Genomic DNA, 6,000 nt, shown 5'->3' on the forward strand with positions numbered 1-6,000 from the left:
AATAGAGTCTTTTACCTAAGAAAAGAGCATAAAATTGATCTCTAATAAGCTCTACACTATGTGCATACTGTCATTGCTTCAAAAATAGAGAAATTTACGCCACATTTTCTTGATCTTTGTAGTATATTTTCATTTCCTTTTCCCAGACTCCATACATCCCCAAGGTCTCTTTACTATTTTAAAAACTGTCTTATGAAACTGCTCTTCAAAGAGATCAAAAACCCCAAAATAATGAATATTGATGACAAATTAGAGTGGAAACCCAGAAGCTTTCTACCAATATGAGGAAATCTTTCCTTTATTAAGCCGTCCCCCTTTTAAATCCATATTTCTAAGACATGAAACACTTTGACGTTCTTTATTTAAGGAATCTGTTGTGAATAATAAATTTCCCCTTCCCACATTGCATGTAAAATAATCCAATGAAATGGTAATCCAGGCGACTCCTCACTGCAATATTTATGAGTCTGCCTTGGCTGAGAGCAATAAACGTAATTTGATTTACAATTGATCCCTATAATGTTGACAAATGGGCTTAACACCGCGTCCATCCATACGTGTGTGGCCCACAAAATGTAAGAGAACCCCGAGATTCCCACTTTTGACACTCACATGAATTATTCCCAACAGGTTGCTCTCCACACCCAGGATCCTCCTGACTACCATTACTGTCTAAACACAGGGGAGGGCGATTTAGCATTGTTGATGGCATGTGTGTGTCTGTGCTAGTGTAGCATGTGAGTTTGTATTTATACACGTGGGCATCAGCATTGTGTGTGGAATCCTGCAGGCATGGCAGGCGTTTTATTCTGCAGGTGTGAGGTTGTTGAAACAAAGAATAAAATGTGTGACAGGATCAGCTGCTCTCTACGGCGCCACACGTGCATGAGTAAATACACAGACGCACAAGTCACACAATGCCTTGCACGTCCGTTGCGTCACTTTGAAGGTCATCACCACCTGCTTTATATAATAAAAAATCTTGTGTTACTGTTGTGGAAGTTATTGCAGATTGAGTTTCATTGTGGGGGTGTAATAGTAGTGCAGGTGCATGCAGGGAAATGGTCCAAAGGGTGTTATATTAATGATAGGGAAACATCAGTCTGCACATTTTACTACATTTTCTTCTAGTGGGGGGCTTATTTGAAAGGATGTTTTGCAGAGAAAAGGTTTAATACTAGACATAAGAAAAAATCCCTCAAACAACTGCTCAAAAATGAAAGTTTAGTCTGTCACCCTCAGCTTGAAAACTAACAATTTAGATGGCACTCTTGAATCAGGTTGTGCAGGGCTCTATGATAAAATAATTTGGCTTTGGGTCATTGTCTTGTTGAGAATAAATCTTCTCCTAAGCTGTAGTTCTCTTGCAGACTGAATAAGATTGCCCTCAAGGATTTTCCAATATTTTGCTGCAATAATTTTACCCTCCATTGTTACAAGCCTTCCAGGGCAGGCTGCCGTGAAGCACCCCCACAGCGTGATGCTGCAACCACCATGCTTCACGGTGGGGATGGTGTGTTTGTGGTGATGTGCAGTGTTAGGTGTCTTGTCTGATCACCAAAAAATCCCCATTTTGGTCTCATCAGACCAAAGAACTTTCTGCCACTTGACCATGGAATCTCCCACGTGCCTTTAGGAAAATTAGTTGAGATTTAATCGGTTTTCTTCAACAGTGGCTTTCTTTTTGCCATTCTCCCATAGCACTTTGACTGGTGAAGAAGCTGGGCATCAGTTGTTGTATGCAGAGTCTCTCCCATCTCAGCTGCTGAAGAGCTTCAGAGTAGTGATAGATGTCTTGGTTATCTCCTTTTCACACTGATCTAGGCAGATTTACACATGTGCCATATTTCCTCCATTTCTAGCTGATAAATTTAGCTGAACTTCAGGGGATGTTCAGTGCCTTGGAATTTTTTATGTGTCCATCCTCCAGCCTTTTCTCTGAGTTTTTTTGGAGTGTTCTTTTGTCTTCATGGTGTAACGGTTGCCAGGAATATTTTCTCATGAACTTATTTTAAACAAAGGTAAAGTCTTAAAATAAGTCAGAATGACTGTCTTCTCAATGTTGCTCAGTATTAGCCCTCAATCTTCTTACAGCAATTGCTACCACATCTCTTGACCTCAGCAACACATGAAAGCTGCAAAATAGAGGACAGCTTTTAATTACACCACTCTCCCTGAGTGTCCCGGTTTAGATAAACAGGTCTTTGTGAAATGAGAGACCGTTTCTTCTTAGTTTGGCTGTTTATTGAAATCTCACACACAAGGGGACTTTGTACAACTGTGAAAACAACAAGGAACAGTCTGTCACTATACGGAGTTAAAACAGGATATTTACTGTAACCACACTAACACGTCCTTACATGATGCTCTGTATAGCTAGCATACCATCTGCATTCATCTTACATAAAGTCTAAAAAAGTCTGTTAGCTTGATGTTAACACATCATAAAATATCCTATTAATAGGCTAATGAAAATTAGCATCGCAATCACGATATGGGTGGCCATTTCCACAGCACCAACAAGGAGGACACTTTGCAGCATTCAGTGAAGCAAGAATAAATGCTGCAAATAGGACTCTAGTGTATTCCCTGCCACAATACAATTTTGTCCATGATAGCGATGGTATCATGATGTGATTCTGAGATACTTAAAATAACTAAAATAACTAAAGGATTTATTACTACAATAATAATAAATACAAATTCTTTGCAATTAAGCCTGAATTAGTCACATATAAAAGAAACAGTTCTTAGTAAAATTATCATTCATTTTAATGATCATATTCCTTGTTGCAATAATAAGGATATTTTCCATTTCCACCTGTCCACAAAAAGTGATCACTATGGGTTAATTGTTTTCATCATAACATTAATCCCACTTTATTAGCTATCTGTTTTATCAGGGTCTTCTCCTCAAAATAAAACTAATATAAACCAGCTGATCTTGCCCCCCTTACACCCCTCACACTCACCCCTACACCCCTCCCCGTCCCTCATATTAGCTAACTCCCTTCTTCCATTTTGCTGTGTCACAGCTTCTCTCTGTACAGAACTACGGTAGCCATAGAAGGCCAAAAATGTCAAACCTCAAAGACGTACCCTAACTAAATACAGAACTGTTATGATGGCAGTACAATGTTGCTAGAGAGACAGAAATAAACTACACAGTTTAAATCTGTAAAACAGCATCACAACTGGATGAGTTTAGTCACCAGAAAGTCACCAAAAGTACTCATCATCATATAACTGACTTTTAAATGAGTACAAATGTGTGCATGCTTGATGCAAAACTTTCGTACGCCACATAAGTAACACTGCAAACTACTTTATTTACATAATTACGCAGCTAACTCAAGCATACTTCATACTTAAATAACTTCCCAAAAAAAGTCAGACCTGACTGTCGATTTCTCACAGGATTTGAATCCCATTTCTCTTAATGAAAACTTCCGTGTTGACCTTGAAGTCCAACCCAAATGGGCATTTGTGTCCTTCACATTAAACCACTTGGCTTCAGCAGCACATCAAAACAATAGACTGAGAACAGTGGTCAGAAATAAGCTCAAGGGACATATACAGCTTCAAATTTTGACTTTTTGACTCCTGCCAAACTTGAGTTTTAATGAACTGGAAGTAAGAAAAGTTTGAGATATAATGAGTCTTATCCCTCTGCAAAAATTAATCGTCCATCCTCATGAAGGTCACTACAGGCCTGCCAGGTCTGCTCACAGATAGAAAAATCAATGTCTGTGAGAAGAGAGGATCTTTCCAGAGAAAGTCCCTGGCTGAGGTTTTAGGGGATGGTTACCCTTAATGACTTAATCCGAGTGCAGTCTCAGTGGGCCCAGCTCTCTTTCTATGTGTATGTTTGTGTGTAATCCTCGCTGCGAGATGAGAGCCCAGAGCTGACCTCACTGTTTGGTTTCACAGGGTCTCCGGGGGGCCCGGGGGGAGTTTGTGGGGCTGGTCCTTACAGCAGAGAGCTCTGAAACACTGACATGCAGGCCGGGGTCCGCAGGGACAGTCGGCCCCAGCTCCTGTTACCACCGGGTTAGTCACGCTCTCAGAGATTTATGTGTGGAACAGTAGTGAGGGTTTGGGTTGCACGATACCACCAAAGTGTCGCGATATTAATCCCCCGTGGTATTGAACTTGTGATGCCAAAAATGTCATAATATCTCAGTTATGTCTGTCTATCTATGGTACGGATTTAAATGGAGGATGGTGTTGTTATAAATAAAATACAGAAAGTACTAGGTGTTTTTAAATGATTCCTACAGACCCTTTTCTTATTCATATTTCACCAACTCCCCTTGATACCATATCTGTCACCAGATATACTAAATTATGCTGAGAAATTGTGGTTTAATTATCTCCTTACTTTAATTAACACCACTGCAGTCTTTTCTCCCAAAAGGTTCTAAGGGGATGAAGAAATTTCAGAGAAATTAAATCCTTTTTTTGCTTTTTGCCGCAATAAAAAGTTTTATAATTGGTTTTTCTGAGCACTCGGGAGTGTTATACTTTTTTAGACTATCTTGCAAGTTATTTTGATTTATTGATATTAAAAGCAGCATTTAGGTCCAATGACTGCTCATTCTTTGGCACAAGCAAGGGTGATAAATGTGCAAGCATTTATGCAATAACAGAGTCTTCAGAGGGCCGTACCTGGCTAAAATGACTCCAAATAAGCCACAAGGTAAGTAAAATTACAGTCACATTGTCTGTATAGTTCTTATAATGCTCTAAGCTTGTACATCTTGTAAACTGTGTGTCTCATGTATGTGACGTTTCTGTGCTCAGGCCTGGTTTGGCCTTGTCCACCTTGACGGTGAAAGCTTTTACAGGTCCCACATGCATATACATTCGCACAACACTGATGCAGCAGTGGAAGCAATTTTGGGTTAAGTGTCTTGCCCATGGACAACTGCAGGAGCTGGGAGCTTGCAGTTGAGAAAAGACTGACAACCTCAGCATGGTACAAGGCATCTGGATCTACTGAGAGTGCGCCCGGATATTTGAGTTCATGTTCATGAAGATGGAGCAACTTTCAGGAGTTCTGTTTTTGGAAATTTTTCCCCCAGTAGGAAGTTAAATCTAGATTTTCTTGCTGTGTTTAGCTGGAAAACTCTTAATTGGTCAAAAAATAAAGCTGTTAGACAAATGTTCAGGGCTATATTATTTTCTAGTATGGCCCAAACAGGAACCAGGAAGCTACATACACGAAACTGTTTCATTTTGGTCAATTTCCCAGTTGAAGTAATCCCGAAGTTAGAGATGCAATTCATAATATCCGCAAAACAGCATAAACTACAGGCTGCTGCCATGCTGTTTCTACAGGCTTTAAATTTCAAAATAAAATCAGATTAAACTTCTGTTTAGGGTTAAGGTAACAGGTAGGATACCCAAAATCCAAAGTCAAAAACCTGACCTGCAAAACCTGATTAAAAAACGCTTAATAAAGCCAAACAAACAGTCTGCTCTGAGGAGGAAAGCTTCTCCTACATGAAAACATTCCTACATAGCATGGTTAGAAGCGTAAACTACGTAGCTAATGTAGCTACTCACAAGCAGCTATGTAAGCATAGTTGTGTTAGCTGTAATGTTTGCTAAAGGTCTTGTCTTTAAAGCTTACTAATCTAGTAACATTAACTCCATAAGTAGCATTTAGCTTTAGCTTGAGCTAACATAACTAGAGTTAGCCACAGTTTGGTAACTACAGATTACACCTCTGATCTTTTTCTGTTTTATTTACAAAATGCTTCGTCTGAAATGTTTGCAATGTGTTTGTTTAATGCAGTGGTTCACAACTGCTCAAGGAGATTTGTGACCAAAAATTTTGGAGATTTTTTTGATCAGTCAGAAGTATTTTAAAAAAAATTGTGGAGCTTGAACCTAATACAGTACAAAGAGTGTTATAAAACAATGAAACAGGACAAGACATGCATGTTTTATGGAGTCTCATAGACAATTTGGCACAATTTTTTCCCCAGGCATATA

The sequence above is a fragment of the Cheilinus undulatus genome, linkage group 23 (genome assembly GCF_018320785.1).
Source record: "Cheilinus undulatus linkage group 23, ASM1832078v1, whole genome shotgun sequence".
In the NCBI taxonomy this organism is placed as follows: Eukaryota; Metazoa; Chordata; class Actinopteri; order Labriformes; family Labridae; genus Cheilinus; species Cheilinus undulatus.